The sequence below is a fragment of the Anas acuta genome, chromosome 2, assembly GCF_963932015.1.
Source record: "Anas acuta chromosome 2, bAnaAcu1.1, whole genome shotgun sequence".
Lineage (NCBI taxonomy): Eukaryota > Metazoa > Chordata > Aves > Anseriformes > Anatidae > Anas > Anas acuta.
The window spans coordinates 148,671,351-148,687,813 of NC_088980.1; the positions used below are offsets into that span (position 1 = coordinate 148,671,351).

At 40.9% G+C, this 16,463-nt stretch overlaps 1 long non-coding RNA gene across 4 annotated transcripts in view; it reads right to left on the reverse strand.

The window, feature by feature from the left end:
• LOC137851487 (uncharacterized) overlaps nt 1–16,463 on the reverse strand; it is a 279,957-nt gene that overhangs the window by 203,808 nt on the left and 59,686 nt on the right. For 3 of the 4 annotated variants that reach the window (XR_011093239.1, XR_011093241.1, XR_011093242.1), the window contains exons 4-5: nt 5,921–6,090; nt 4,284–4,415 (exon numbers count right to left, since the gene is read on the reverse strand). This is a non-coding gene — a long non-coding RNA (uncharacterized lncRNA). The remainder of the gene's footprint in view (nt 1–4,283; nt 4,416–5,920; nt 6,091–16,463) is intronic. The other variant, XR_011093240.1, reaches the window with a different exon arrangement.

Consider the following 16,463-nt stretch of genomic DNA (forward strand, 5'->3'; position numbering starts at 1 on the left):
AAACTCCTTTACTTTTTTGGCCTCTACAGCATCCTGTGGCAGTGAGTTCCAATGCTCAGTTCTGAACCTTATGAAAATAATGTTTTTTTGTTTTTTTTTTTCCTTCCTTGAAATGTAAGCCCGTGACTTGACAGCCCCACACAGCAAAAGGAGAAACAGCAAAGGGAACTCGCTGGAGGAGGTGCAAGCACTAATTGAACCAAATGGCCCAAGATAGCATGAAGGTACAAAGATGGGCAGGGGTTTCACTGGGTGTGCAAAACAGATATCCATTTGCAGCCCTTTAATTTATGGACTTAAATTCCCAGCACTGTGGGGCTAAGGCAGGCAGGAGCTTTTGCCCGTGCAGATGGTCTAAATGTCTCCACAGATAGGTTAACCTGCCACTTTGAGCTCACTAAGCCAACCACTAAATCTTGGCTTTCCTTGCTGCTCCCCAATATGTGCAGAGTCAAGAGCTCAGGGGTGGTTACAGGCAGGCCAGGAACAGGCAGACCTGCTTCTCTTGGTGGCAATGCTGGCTGCTGCTAGCTTACAGCAAGCTTGCTCTACTCCTGGGCACTGTCTCCTTGGTGGTATGTCCTTTGACCACAGAGCAGCTAAACATGAGGCCCCTGCGTCACCCCACAGGAACAAATATACAGATGCTGGAAGCCCTCCTGACGGACGCATGATCTGAGCAGAGGCACTCTGCTTCCCTCCCCCTTGCTTTCTCTCCAGCAGAGCTTCTCCTCAGATCTTCAGAACTGCATTTTGAGCAGTTAATATACTTATTAGGAAATAACTGCTCTTTATTGGCACTGAATGAACCTCTTAGCCTGGCTGAGACTTGGGAATGTAACATGTCATTTGCAAAGCTGTCCCGAGAGAGCACAGGCAGATTACAAAAATATGCCTTGTATTCAGTCCGTTTAAATGAGTAAAATGACAGCAGTAGGATTATGCATCGAATTTACATGCTGAATAGTCACACTTAGAGACCTGACAAATTGCTTTGGAAAATGAAATATTACCTCAGAGCAGAGACACTACCGAGTGTGCTCCATAGGAAAAACAGCAGAGTAGGAGGAAAACTGCACATACCGAGATAACTTTATCTGCTTCGCATGAATTGCATAGTTTTAAGAATGGTGATTTACAGGTATACAGGGCGCAGTCCCTCTGCTGCAAGTGGGCCAACTCCCAGCTTTGAGATAGTAAAAGTAAACAGGCAAATTCATTCCTATTTAAATTATATCCACTGATCTGAATTAGGTTTAATAAGCACGGGGATCTAGTTACACAATTGTTCCTGTCCGTTAAAAAAACAACCCTCGTGATAGCTGACATTTTTAATTCAGCTCATGCACATTTAAAACAATACCCCACATATTGCTTCATAGGGCTAAAATATGCTGTTACACACTCCGTGTATAACCCATGCTGGGTCTGCAGTAATTCAATCTACACTCCCTTTTGGTATGAAATACGCCATGTGATATCATCAGCCTGGAATAACACCGGTGACTAGTCAATGACACCATGTATCTAATCTCCACGCATTTCTAGTCAGAAAACAAAACCTAACAGCATGCCCATCCCCATTTAGGAAAACAACCACTGAATCCACTGAGACACGGTGGTGCCCCGAGCCACAATCCTGACATTTCTTTCCAAGAAAAATGGTTAAAAGCAAAGGTTAACTACTGAGTCAGATGCTTGACTTTGCTAAGATGTTGGTCCCAGGCCTTTGTCCTTTTCCACAAAAAGTCCAACTCTGATCTCATTCAGAGGAGTTGCATCCATATAACTTCCCTGGCTTGGTTTCAATTACTCCAGTTGTGATGGAAATGAGAACAGGGTCAGGATGAGGGAAAAGACTGATGGTTCAGACAAAGGGCTGGTGAAATGACAGGAGAAAATTATGTCAAAGCTTTCCCCTCCTTTTTTAATGTAGGTTAACAGAAGGGCTAAGAGGCTTGTCCAGCTCCCCTAGCCAGCAGTGGAAGATCACAGTGCCACCACAGTTCAACTCAGAAATCTTTCTCCTGTTGCGCACAGAAAGCCAACGAAATTAAAATGAAGATATTTATTTACAAAGCACCCTCAAGAACTGACATGATTGACAGCGCAGTACAGAAAGGTGCCAACTCATGAATCAATTGAATTTTCTTGCTGCACAGCAGTTCAGAGCAGGTCTGGAGGAGTGCAAGGGGAGGCTGGGGCTTTCTGGGGCAACAGCTCCCTCTAATGATGGCTGGGAGTTATTCCCAAGCAAAGAGAGAACCTTGCTTCAATTTAGGAAATGTGTCAAGAAGATCCAAAGGGAGCAGTTCCCCTCCCTGTAATCTGGCACCCAGATGGAGTGGGAACCTTTATTTACTGGTCAGTCTTTACTGACAACCAGCAATAAAGAGTATTTTAACAGGAGGAACAGATTAGGAGTTGAACTGCTCTAGTCACACACATGCACTTTTTTACTGTAGCCCTACCAGCTAGGGCTGACTTTCTTTCAGGCACTGATTAGAAGCCACCCATTTACCACCACCACCTCCCCAAAATAATAATAATAATAAAGCATATAGCAACAAGGGTGCCTGTGAAATGAAAGAAAAACTGATTTAAACATTGCTACTGTGGCTGCATTGAAGGAATGACCACTACAAAAGTTGAAGAGAGTCTTTTCTAACCAGGCTGTGCTGTTTATTAGCCCAGCTGCCAAAAAAAAAAAAAAAAAAAAAAAAAAAAAAAAAAATCCAACTTCAATAAATACTTCTTTCTTCTTTCTCTCTTTCTCTCTCTCTCTTTGTTTCCTTCCTTCCTTCCTTCCTTCCTTCCTTCCTTCCTTCCTTCCTTCCTTCCTCTCTCTCTCTCTCTCTCTTTTTCTCTCTCTTTTCTTCTGTTGATCTCTGACTGTACTACTTTAGAGCTTGATCTCAGATCTACAGAAATCAGTAAAAGTATTTCTAATGGCCTCAGGGTTGACAACACTTCTTCATTCACATGATCAGGGAGGAATACAACAAACAGGTAGGGCCTGAACTAGTGCCGTGAGTGAGGAAGTCCCAAATAACTAATCACATGCACAAGAGGTTCATTGAGTTTTAGTCTCTGTTACACAAATGACAGGTATTTTACAAGGCTCCTTTTCTGAGAGACTTTTGAACTTTTACCCTCTTGCACTATCATATTTCCCAACTGCAGAACACTATTTAATTTTGTCTATATTGGTAAATGCTATATGTTGACCACCAATAATTTAGATGATCTGGGTATCATCCCACATGCCTGTAGTATGTACAGTTAGGATGACTAAATCAAGAAATATTTTTCCTGAAAGTTTTCTTCTCAGTCAACCAATAAAGCCACTTAAGGGCAGTCTACACACAGCAACTGCACTCCTTAATCTGGTACCAAAAGCGAGCTCAGATTCATTTGGATTGCACAGTGTGGTGTCCACTCCTGTAGAGCACATGGGATCCTTTACCCCAGACCATGGTGGGAAAAAAAAAGTCTGTGCCTGTGCTCTGGCAGACCATTGCACCTTGCAACCTTTGGTCACCAACATTTCATACCCCTTGTGCTGGACACCATCCACTGGAGATCATCCTGCCCTGCCAGCTAAATTTTTCTGCAAACAGCCCAAAACAAAAAGCTCTCCTACCTGCTCCATTTCCTAAGCAACTGCAGCCTGAGCTGAAGACTTATGAAATCCAAAAATGTTAAAAATAGTCGCCAGAAAAAATAAATAAATAAATAAATAAATAAATAAAGTGACCTCCACCTTGGAACAGATCTTCTAATAGAAATTTTGACTGTATAGAGACTACAGAAGTAGGGATTTAATTAGAATTAGTAAATTGCCTAGAAATAAATTAATTGTGGGGTGTGAGGAGAATGCTTGCTTCTAAGAAGTGTGGAAGCCTCTGATTACCATTTAAGTGTTCCCTTTTTAGTTAATTTGCAGTATGTGAAGATTTTTTTTTCCACATCTCGAGAGAAAAAAATAAATATATAACAACTAAATACCAGCTTTCAACAACTAAATACCTGGTTTCCAACTGCATATCTCCTGCTGGGGCTTACCTCTGGAAACTGGCATGTAAGCATCAGCCTTACACGTAATAGTGCATAGCCCTGCAGATCTCAAAGGAGAGAAGGGTTTTTAATGACCTGTGCAACAAATCCCTGAAAGCGCAAGGTCAGACTACATGCTTACAGGACTTTGTGTTTGTAAAATCAATGAATCCTAGAAAATGTGATCACATCAGTCACGTAGTACAGCTAATTGATCACATGTTTACCTTGCACACCATTCAGGAAATCAGACACAGCTGCGGTGAGCATCACTGCACAGAAAACTCCTGCAGAGAAGGCAGAAGAGTCAACATCTTCTGTCTGTCCCTAACAAATGGCACAACTTTCAGTAGGCATTTCTGTGGAGGCAAGAAGAAAACGAGAACAAACAGTGAGCGAAGAATGTAAATACCAGGCAGTCAAAGTGTAAAAGGGAGCTGTTTTCAACAAACCATGTTTTGACTGGAGTTCTGGGAGGGAAGACATCATGTACTTTGAAGCAATCACATTATCACAAAGAGCAACCGAAAAGCAACCCACAATTATTGCAGTTATTTTGAATCATTCACTCAGCAATTCATCTCCCGCCTCTCTGTAGAAGGTTTATGTGGAGGTGACAGCCTTGCAAGACTTATGTTTACCATTTCTGCTAACATTTGCCATATTCTACTCTATGTATTCAGTATTGAGTAGTTTTGCCATCCTAATAAATAAACAAACAAACAAATAATAATAACAAGAAAAAACAGAAACAGATCTTCAGTGCAGACTGCACTCATAGTATTAAGCCTGCCTGGTTGAGACCACCGAACTATGAAAAATGTGAGAGCATTCTTCCTTTCTTCTTAACTGAAGGCATTGCAAAGGTCATATGATCTGATCACTGAAGCAAAATATCAAGGTCCAGAACAGTGGCTAGTATTAATATTTACTTTTCATTTCATAAACAAAATAAATCATATCATAACCTCCATAGTTTAGAAGAAACGGTTTGTTAATTCTGCCTCATGTTGAGTGTCTACCTTCCCATACAGTTCTGTGGACCAGTTTTGAGTTTAGTCTATCTAGCAGTCTGCCTGGAACCCAATCAGAAATAGTTTGTGCATATCAGCAGCTTCATAAGGCTTTTCCCTGTGTGCAGGCCCATATACTGTGTTACCTGTGTTGTAACTGCAGCAGTAAGTCTCCATCTAGAAAGAGGAACCACATTCCAATGGGCACAGCATCAGAGCATCCCAAGCAAGGGGAGGAAAGGAGGTCATCACAGCACTGGAGTTTACAGACATTCCCAAAAGGTTGAGCCACGGGGCATGGACGTGGCAGGTGGCAGGTTAGACATGCCAAAAAGAAAGGGTATTATAACAAAACTCAGGGCAGATTTGCCTCTTTATGGGTCCTGATCACCAGAGGGGTCAGCACCATTGAGGGCTGGTTGTCTTCACTGCAGAGAAAGTGCTCTCCTACTTGGGCTGTGGAGCTGGGCCCGCTGTGGCAATGACAGCTCCTCAACGTTTATAAGCATTTTTAAAATGCCAAATCACTTGTCCAGCTCTGCTGCAGACAAAATAAAATAGCTCTAGTAAGATAAGCATATCCTGGAAGGCTGGGATTTTCCAGCAGAGAGGGCCAAGTCTCTGTTGGTGGCAATTGGCATGGTTGTGCTCGACTCCACGGACAGGTGCCAAATGACCATAGCAGAGATTTTGGCAGTGGAACAGCAGTTGTAACAAATGACTCTGTGAAGCCTTGTGTGCACTTCAGCTAAACTATTCCAGTCCTCCCTGACCCTCCAAAGCTCTCCAGAAGTGTGGGATTGTGCTTATCAGCATGATGAGCCAGCAAAAAGCCCATCAAGAAAGCTCACCTCCAGCCTCAGCTGTGTGAAAGCAGCACCCGCAGCGAGGAGAAACTCCAGATACCTTTCCAGATGGCTCTCATTGTTCTGACTCCTAAGACACCAGCCCGGTGGAAGGAACCACACGTCTGGACCAGGCTCCTCTTGGGGGAAGGTTGGCACAGTGATGGCTGCCACAGCTGAGAATAATAAAACTATGAGTGGCTTTTATTCTGGTTGCAATCTGAGAGGGCTCCCAGACAGTTATTCTCTTCCATCCATCTGGGAAATCAGTATTACAATAATCACAGTGAGTCACAGCCAGATCTAAGATCATGAAGGGACATTAAAGATGCTGCAGCAGTTATGGTGGCACATGGCTTGTGCTTGGGCTGATGTGTTGAAGGAAAACATTTAAGCACAGGAAGTTCTGGCTGAATATGAGAGGGCACTTCTTTACTGTGAGGTGACAGAGCACTGGGACAAGCTGCCCAGAGAGGTTGTGGAGTCTCCTTCTCTGGAGATATTCATCCTGCATAATGTGCTCTAGGGGATCCTGCTCAGCAGAGGGGTTGGACTGGATGATCTTCAGAGGTCCCTTCCAACCTCAGCCATTCTCTGATTCTGTGATTCTATGAATAGTCATGCTGTTCTGACAACATACTGCTAGCGCAGCCTACTCCTGATACAGCATTGTTTTGACATCTCCCATGCCCACATGTTGTCTAGGCCAAATTGCTTCTTTCGTTAAATCCCCCTGGTACTGGTCTTTGTGTGTCACCAGATTCCCACAGATGTTTGGCTTGAAAGTCCTGGATTGGCAAAAGATGCACAGGACCAAGCCAAATGTTGCCTCTGCCTGGCTGAAATGTTCAACTGATGCTAAATTTGCCTGGTAGATTGGGAAGTAGGGAAGGGAGCAGGAGTCAGGCTTGTCAGCACGGGGCCATTTCATGTGCTCACCCTGCTAGGTCAATTCTTAACTGGGTCATGCTGAAGAGTACAAAAATTACGTGGAGGTGTACCCTTGTGTGGGTAAAGCATGATGGCCCTCCACCAGTCCCTGATGCTTTACATCCAAATAATGTACATTCTGCATCCCAAGTATACTCAAAACCTGAATATTCCTGGGATTTCCCAGGTGCTTGGTAACATCTTTAGCTTTCTACCTGCTCTCAGCTGTCTGCTCCCAGCACCCAGTGAAGGCCAAGACTCCACATAATAACTCTCAGTGTGATTTTATTGTATTTTCTTTAATTAATTTCTGCAGGGAGTTAAAGGCCATTCCTGCCCCTGGAACCAAGTCATTAGCTGGCAACCCAAACTTCACAGAAAGGAGCAACATTACAGTGGTAATGAAAACAAGACAAAACCAAAAAACTGTGAACATTTTTATAGCCTCTGGAGCCATCAGCATCCACAGAGCATACACAGAGCTGTCAGCAATGCCTCTCTTCATTTGGGACCCAGTCAAAACAAAGCTCCAAGTCAAATTTCTTGCCTGACCATTACATCAAGTTTTAGTTTCATTCTCAGTCATGGCCTGCCACTGATTACATTATGAAATTCATTAGGGAAGAGAAAATTGCAGCTATTTCCTTGACGGAGCTTAGTGGTGCTATTGCAGAATAGCTAGGAGCAACCAGGGAAACCATGCCCATTCGAGGCTGGTGTAATCCCACCAGGATCACAGCCAAGCAGTCACAGGACAGAACTGCAATGTGAGAGATGCACTGACAGATCACAGGGCAACTTTGAGAAAAGGAGGATGTTTTGCAAGGCCTGAACTTTGGAGTCAGATTGAGAAACAAATGTACATAAAGGCCTCAAGGAAATTGAAAGAGTGAGACACCAAGTACACCAGAAAGGTTTTCCTGCTGTAGCTGTGCTATAACAGAAGAAGCTGGCAGCATCTATTATTGTTGGTGGTGGTTAATTAGGAAACATGCCATTTCATATCACCCAATTCCCACCTCACTGTCATTAACTGGTTTGTTGTTTATCCTTCTCACAGCAAAGGTAACGTCAGAGCAATAATATAAATGTACAGAGGTTGCTCATTTTTTTCCCCAGAAAGTTTTAAATGGAAGAAGGTGCCAAGATCTCCATCACAGACTACCATCTCACACAATAGCAAAGAAACAAATGATAAATAAAAAAATCTCCAAGGGAAGCTATGTTTCATTCCCACAGAGTGGTTGTGATTGTGCGCAGGTAGTTTTCACAAGGCAATGGTTTTCTTTGTGGGAATAATTTGAACAATTTCCCACAGAAAGAAGCCACTGTGCCGGAAAGTTCGAAGCCATAGGCTGAGGACTCCAAATTCGCAGTATGAGATGTGCCTGCACCAGTCCTGACTGCCTTGGATAAGAGCACAGTGTAATTCTCACAAACCACAACTGACAAGGTGCACTGGAAGATTGGAGGGAACTTGTTTCTTCTGTTAGTAACCACAGGAGTTTCTTGTGGTCGATAGTTCTGAGAACAGGAAGCTGGACAAGCCGTAGGTACGGGAGATTCTCGCTGCCTTTAGGGTTACCCACCCTGCCAGAGCCCAACTGATTAGGAGGGTATCAGAGTTACATAATGGTATTTCTGGGCTGCTTTACTGTAAAGATGTGGGGGGCCTCTTTGAAGCAAGGGGCGGGGGTTGTAAATAGCAAAACCACAAGAAATTGAATTTAAATAGTAGTGCAATTTCACAAGTTTATGTAATATGAAGAATATAATAAACTCACATGTATAAGTAACATATTAAAAGTCAGTATCTAAAACCTACTGAATTTATTAGTGTATTTAGATTGAGAATTATACTTTTAAAATGCCTATAAAATTGCTGTGGATCCCCAGGGATCCATCTCTCCTAACATCAGACATCTGAAATATTGACATCTGTCTCTGAGCTAATCTCTGAGAGTTCCAGAAAGAAAAATAAATAAATAAATAAATAGCCCACAGAAAGAAATAGACACTTTTAATATGTTCTCAGGATGAAACTTTTAGACAGTATGTATCAAATTGTTCTCTGGTCTCCAATGGCTACCAAAAGTGTGTGTTTACTAGACCAGGTGTAGTTATCTGTGTTTTAGACTCCTGTATTTACCCACATGAAGCCCATTCCAAATGTCCTAACATATGTTTAATAACAACTTAATAATGGTAACTTTCAACATTTTAATGGGAGCAGATTCAGCTTCCCTTAGGAATCCCTTTTCAGGTTTTTTGTCATTGTAGGAGGCATCAGCCACCTCCAAATTCCTCATCAAATGGATGAGTTGTGAAGGATGCATTCAACAAAGGCCACCAAATTCACATTTTATGAGGCCAACAGGTGTTAGAAGGCATTACTTTCCCTCCCAGCGGAGGTATTGCATATCATTTTCACATCAAGGCTGTGATGTTGCTTAGGTGGTTTTGCAAACACAGTGGTTCTCTATGTGGAAGAACCACAATCGACTTACCATGAAAATGACCATGAAGTATCAGACCATCTGAAAAGAGGTCAGAGGATAGTCAGGTTTCATACTTATTCCTGCCTCCTGAGACCAAGTGTGGCAGCAGTTTAAGCATCATCCTTCCTTCCTTCCTTCCTTCCTTCCTTCCTTCCTTCCTTCCTTCCTTCCTTCCTTCCTTCCTTCCTTCCTTCCTTCCTTCCTCCCTTCCTCCCTTCCTCCCTTCCTCCCTCCCTCCCTCCCTCCCTCCCTTCCTCCCTCCCTCCGTGCCTTTCTTTCTTTCTTTCTCTCTCTCTCTCTCTCTCTCCCTTCCTTCCTTCCTTCCTTCCTTCCTTCCTTCCTTCCTTCCTTCCTTCCTTCCTTCCTTCCTTCCTTCCTTCCTTCCTTCCTTCCTTCCTTCCTTCCCTCCCTCCTTCCCTCCTTCCCTCCTTCCCTCCTTCTTTCCTTTTTTTCTTTTTCAAACAGGGTTATTTTAAAAATACCCATATTTTCAGATGAGCACTCAAATTCTTAAACTAGGGCTAAAAGTTCTCCCGTGTGCCTCTTTCCTGTTAGATTCTTCATTCTAAAGGAAATTCAAGGCTTCTTCTATATAGCTGCTACAGCATTACAATTGCATATGTATTTCAGATAGCAATAGGTCTCATTCAGTAGACCCTATCAACTCACATCAATTTAGAGGAAAATCTCCATAACTTCACTGGAGGTGGGAAATACAACAGCAAAGCTGCAGTTGTTTGGAGGTTTTAATGATAATACTTTGAGAGACAAAACAGTTCGCCTCTGAGCTCAAAAGCTATTGAAGAGATTTTCTTGACACACTCTAAAATGATTTATTGCAGGTCAGAGGGCAATCACAGGAGAAAAAGATCAATCACACAGGAAGAGATAAGTTTTTCCCTTGATCTCTCTCTCTTTCTCTCTCTCTTTCTTAAGCAAATGTCTCACTTGTAGGATTTTAAAGATTACTTCAGGATTCTAATTTCTGCAGTGATCATATATTTTGGAGCTTGCTTAGATAAGTTTGTTTATGTCAGAAGAGGTGAGTTCATTGTTCTGACCTTACAAAAGCAAAAATCCATCCTACTCACTGTAGCAAATATTCAGCTGAGGTGCTATTGTGAATACAGTAGTGTTAGTGACTGGTAAAAGTTCTCTGTGGATGAAGACAAGAATATAACCTAGTCTGCAGTACTCTGAAAACACAACCCAATGGGATTCTCATAGAGTTACATATTATAACCCCACAGATGCCACACCAATTCATCATGATTAATGTTATCACAGGCAATCCCAAGGGTTGTGGTAATGATTGGCCACTTTTCGTGAAAAGCTGTAAAATGGCTTTTTTGCTCTGCATGCTAGACACAGAAATCATTTAAGTTCAATAGTTTGAGCAAAGCCGATTACCTTCACCTACAAAGCGTGAAAAAGTTTTCTTTCTCTCTACTATTAACGTAGAATATTGTCCATCCATTTCTCAGGGAATTAGCCATGCAGAACCCATTGCCTGTCAGGAGAATAGCATGGCTGATTCCTCAACAGCCATACTCAAAACATATCTCTACCTAGTAATTTATATTTATAGTAATGGCATAATGCAAGTCTCATATATACAGAGGATACAATGATTTTGCATTCATTGTAATAACCTCAAGAATTGGGATTGCTTTTATTAACCAGATATTATCTTCATAGCTGTAGTGTCTAAAAGTTATGAACAGAAGTGTAGGTGAGCTCTTCAAGGGACAAAACCTACTCCAAACTGTTTTGAGCTCATGTCCACAGAAGAGCCATGGTATGGAAGGTGTTGTAGAAGTCATGACAATGACCTACCAGCAGTCACAAACAGGAACAGCCACATAACAGCTGACTGTAGCAGTGAAGTAGGTCTAATTTGGCAGTGTTGCTTCTGGTTGTGCTTCTTATTCCCACTCTTTTTCCATGCTGGACATCTGGTGCTATGCTCTTCCTGGCATAGGTCAGGTATCAGGAAACACAGCTGAGTGTGTGCAAAGCAAGTTCGGGATACTCTGATGCATAAACATTTTTCTAGAGATGGGTACATAGTGAGGTTCACCACCAATGATAGTCAAGATATATGAGCACAAGGCTGCTTCAAGCTCTCCTCCCAGATCCGTAGAGGATCCCCTTCGCTTTTGGCCTATACATCACTGAAGCTAAGCAAGCCAGAAGTAATCTCATTGGTTTCATTAATATGAGCTGATACTAGATCTATAAACCTGGACTACTAAAACTACTTTATACAATTAAATACCATTTTTCAATAGTGTCATTAAAATCTCCACTATTTTTCCCCAGGTAATATGTGGAACATACTCATTGGACATGGAGTGAAACCACAACTTCACAAAAAAAAAGTAAAAAATAGAGAATTGTTAAGCAAACCAGAATTTTATCCAAAGGTTTTACTGATGCTCATTCAGAAAAGATTTCCAGGTCCATTCTGGAAGACTGAACATCCTCCAAGGAGCACAAGGCATTCTCCAAAAATGTCTATTGGACTACAACAACTAGGAGTCATGGTGTTAAATGCTGTTGTTTATGGTGTAGACATACACACCTGAGCACATTGCTCTGGGCTCCTTACAAAGTTGATGGAGATCTGATCAACACACTATATGCTCTTTAGGGTGCAATTCAGCTTAGCCTAGTTAGACCCTCTAAATCTGTTAGACAAATCTCACCCTGAACTCTTTTGACTTCATTGACACATCTCCAAGGACTGTCACAGAAGTCTACAGCCAGCCAGCTTGTCTGCAGACAACCACTCTTTAAAAACTGCTCTGATTTGAGTCTTGCTGAAAGAAGGAGTGGCCAAGTGAAAGGAAGACTACATGAATGCTGTTTTCCAAGAATTTGTTTTCCCCTACTTCCCTCAAAAATCAAGGTTATTGTGTTACTAGAAGCTAGGAAGGATTGAGCCAACACTCATTATTGCTCTATTGCTCTTCTTATTGCTCTAACAAGATGGAAAAAGTATCCCATGAGTTTCTATTGTACAGTGTATCCACAACTGTGTTTACAGCCACTGCTCTCAGTGTCTTATTTTCTTCATGATAAATCATTATAGCCTTCCAGGAATGTTTATTATTACTAGATTTGTTTATTATTATGATTATTATTATTTTGCCTGCTGGAAAATAGCTGAGTAAATAATTTATCCTCTCAGATTTTCAGTAATGAAATAAATAATTCAACATAAGCTACTTAAAGACTTACCTCCTCTATCTCCTTCAGATTTCTTCTGAAAGCTGTCTCTCTCCCAAACTTCAGCCAAATTAATTACAAGATTTAACAAATGTCCAGATTCATTGGCATTGGTCTTTCACTTGTACTTTTGCAATTTATTTTCTCCAGGCTATCTATATATTAGTAACATAAGTGTATAACCAATTTGCTAAACTTGTCAGTACAACAGAGCTATTTCTATCTCTTCCTGTCACCTTTGACATTTGGGTCACTCTATCATGAGCCACCTTGGTCACCACAGTCAGATACACCACTCATTTTATTTGGATCAAACTTCTTGGCTCCCAGTGGAGTGCAGACCCTGAGAGCTGAGTCTAAATATCCTTGGACTCAGTGGAAGTAACACTGAACAAATTGCATACAACCATTAGATTCAAGATGAGCTAAATTCAGCTCCACATTTTTGTTATATGATACATCATCAAGAGAAGCTACCTGTGTGTTTTCCTATTAGCAAGATCTGTAATTTGTCATGCATTATTTGCAGCTGTAATGAAACTACAACAAAGTCTGTCCACATCCATCAGTGGCCAAATGAGGTGCTGCTGCTCCTTCATTGCATGGCTTTTAGAACATAGAACATGTCCTTTGACAACACATCTATAGTGATACAGCCGTTCCCCTTTGTGGATGGTTATTTAAGGGAAAACTGGAGAGAATTTTTCAATATAAAATTACATTAATATAATTTCTCTATTATTACATGATGCACAACAGGTAGCAAGTGTGGAAACACATGGGGAGGGAAGAGAGCAGAGACTAAAGTTAGTCGCAGCCCAAGAGGAACCCCTGCTGATCGCTGGAGGGATTGCAGAGAGCGAGGGACAATTCAGTTCTCACCAAGCCAGACAGAGAAATTGTGTTAACGTGAATTAGAAATAAATAAATAAATAAATATATGAAACTTTAAAAAAATATATTTAAAAAAAAAAAAAAGAGTAAGGTTCTAAAACAGTTGGAAATGAAAGACTAAAATGGATTCACCCCAATATGCTTTCAATTTCAGTTTGTTTTGCAATTGATTTTTTTTATTCTTTGGAATATCTGAAAATCATTTTGTCCAAGTTCATTCTTTTATGAGACATAACCAAGAAAATATATGTGCTCCTGGGGTTTATCTTTATTCACCTCCATTAATCACCCAAGATAAATATTATTCATCAGACAGACACAATAGACTGAAAGATTGGCATGAACTATTAATGATTTCATAACGACTTGGTACAAATAAAGAAATACTCACTTGTGTATAATAATTTCATTTCCTTTTTGTTTGGTTGGTTGTTTTTAATATATATATTTTTTTTTTGAGTATTCTGTATTTCTTTTTCCACCTCTTACTTCTAACACATCTTTTGTATTCCTTTTACAATTCTTCATGAGCAGATCTGAAAGCTTCTGAGGGCAGATTTTCCCAGATTTTCAATGGAACTTGATCTTCACCTTCAGATGGTCCTCCAGGGAGAGCTAATTTTACATACAGGCAGCATAATCCCAATACTATTTGATTAGGACTCACACCATTCTGACAATTCAAGTAAAATAGATTGGTTATGGATTTATCCAGTCTGTCTGAAAACAAAGGGAGGTCCAATTGTGCTTGCATTTTTAGTGTCTAGGATCAAAAACTATATCTGTGCCACAGGAGAGAATAAAGCCTGGTTTCCTTTTCACAGGGCTCAGCTCCCCCATAGGGCCATAGTGTGTGACTGACTCTTGCTCCTAAGGAACAGGGATATGCCTGTTCTGTCCACAGACCTTCCAATGCCTCAAGGATCTTCAAAGCAAATTGATGGACTGGAAGCAGTGGTGTTCTTCAGCATCCCCCACATCTCACAACAGCTTCACACGTATAGGTTTGTAATTCAGATGCAAAGGGCCTCATCTGTTTCTGCATGCACTTGCTTACATGTACATACAACCTGTTCCATCTAAACTTCATTGTTCATACAAGTCACTTATACATAATGATGTAAATCGTACTACCATCCACTGATCAAAAACTACATAATGCTTAGGGACATACAGTGTATAGTTTAGGAAAAACTAACAGGAGACTATAGTCAGTGAACACAGGGATTGTACCCAGACATAAATACATGCAACATCACCAGCTCTTCTATTCAGTAAAGTCCATCTTAATGTAGAAAGGAATAAAGATGGACAGAAAAAGACATCAAAACTTATACAGAGTGTATAATAGTTTAACATTCAATCAGATGCTTGATTTTAAGCCCAAGAAAGTCTTAAAATTTAGTAATTATCTGGGTAGGGTAGCCAATAACATCTACAATTGCACACTACCTAGTGCCTGGAGAGAAAAAAGTAGAGAAGATAGCATGGCCTTCCTGATATCCTTGTTAATGCGAAATCTATGGCATTCAGATTTTCCTGACACACAGCTATGGGACCTTCTTTCTAAGAGGTATGAAATGCCCTCACAGACCCATCATCAAAATGGATGATCTATTGTTCTCACATGGCTCTTGCTGTGCATGCCCCTACACAAATAAAGTAAAAGATAAAGTTGCAGATATGAAGCAGAGCACCCGTCTTCTCTTGGCAAAAGAGGGGTGTCTATGGGAAGAGAATACATACTACAACTTAGCCAGGATGCAGAAACTTGATGTATCTGTTCTTCTGCAAAATGCAAAGAGATCTTCATAAACATGAATAGTCAGAGCTCTTTTTTATCTCTGGTTTGTTAGCTGGGAACTCCTTCAGGTTTGTACTTTCAGTGCCAGTCAGTGCAGGAAGAATGCTCCTGCTAAATCACTCTCCCCCTCCCAGAATCTCCTCTGTTATTGACCAGAGACCAGAGCCTTACCTCACTTGACTTAACTTAGATTTATATCTCCTGATAATAGTGTGTGTGCAAACACATAAAACTGATAGGGTTTAATAGCTCAAAACATTTTTTTTTTTCTGAAATGTGTTTGATTGGTCACCTCATTCATTGCACACTGCACCAAACAATATTAAAAAGGCTCTGACTGTACAAGGTCTGGGGTATTCTGTTTCAGTGATGCTATTGTCTGCACCAAATCTTTTCAACATTTTGCAGAGTTACTATGACACTTTTCAAAGGTTGGAACATACTGGCAAATTTCCATCAAAACTATCTGGATTTGGGAGCTTTAGTTCAGGGAAGGAAAAATATAAAAACCAAACACATTTACTTGTAAAATTATACAAAATTCAATTATTTTTTCCTGCAGGCAAAATAAAAAAGTTTGTTGAAAATTAATGTTTAAAAGGTTTCATTGAAGAAAAACCTTGAAATTTCACAAGAGAATTTTTTGAGAATAATATACCATATTATTCTTCTCATGTATCACAATACAAGAAAAAAAAAAAAAAAAAGGCTGAAAGATATGGTCACTTTTCAATCTAGATTTTTAAACCAGTAAGAATAACCAGCTGATCTCCCTTAGGTCAGTGGCACATATATATATTGCAATTAATTATTTTGCTACTTTGTCATCACATTTGTCATCACGTCACCTCAAAGCAGATGTCAGTCTATCCTGGGGAATGGCAGTTCCAAGTTTTTCCCCGCACAGATGTTGGTCTAACATGTCTGCTTGAACTTGTGTCCTCCAGCTTCCTGGACCATTGCTGGAAAGGAAGAGCAGGCTGGTTCCTAGTCAATACCAGGGGACCGTGACCTCACCTGTGACAATGGAGGTAATATTTCCCTTGTGCCAAACTTAGATTTACAGAGAAGCATCTGCTAGAGAGATCTGTCATGGCAAGCAGAGGTTAAGGTTAAAGCCAGCAGATAAAAGGTAAAACAGAGGCCATTCTCCTACATAGGCACATAGGGACTTATTGAGGGGGACAGCCTA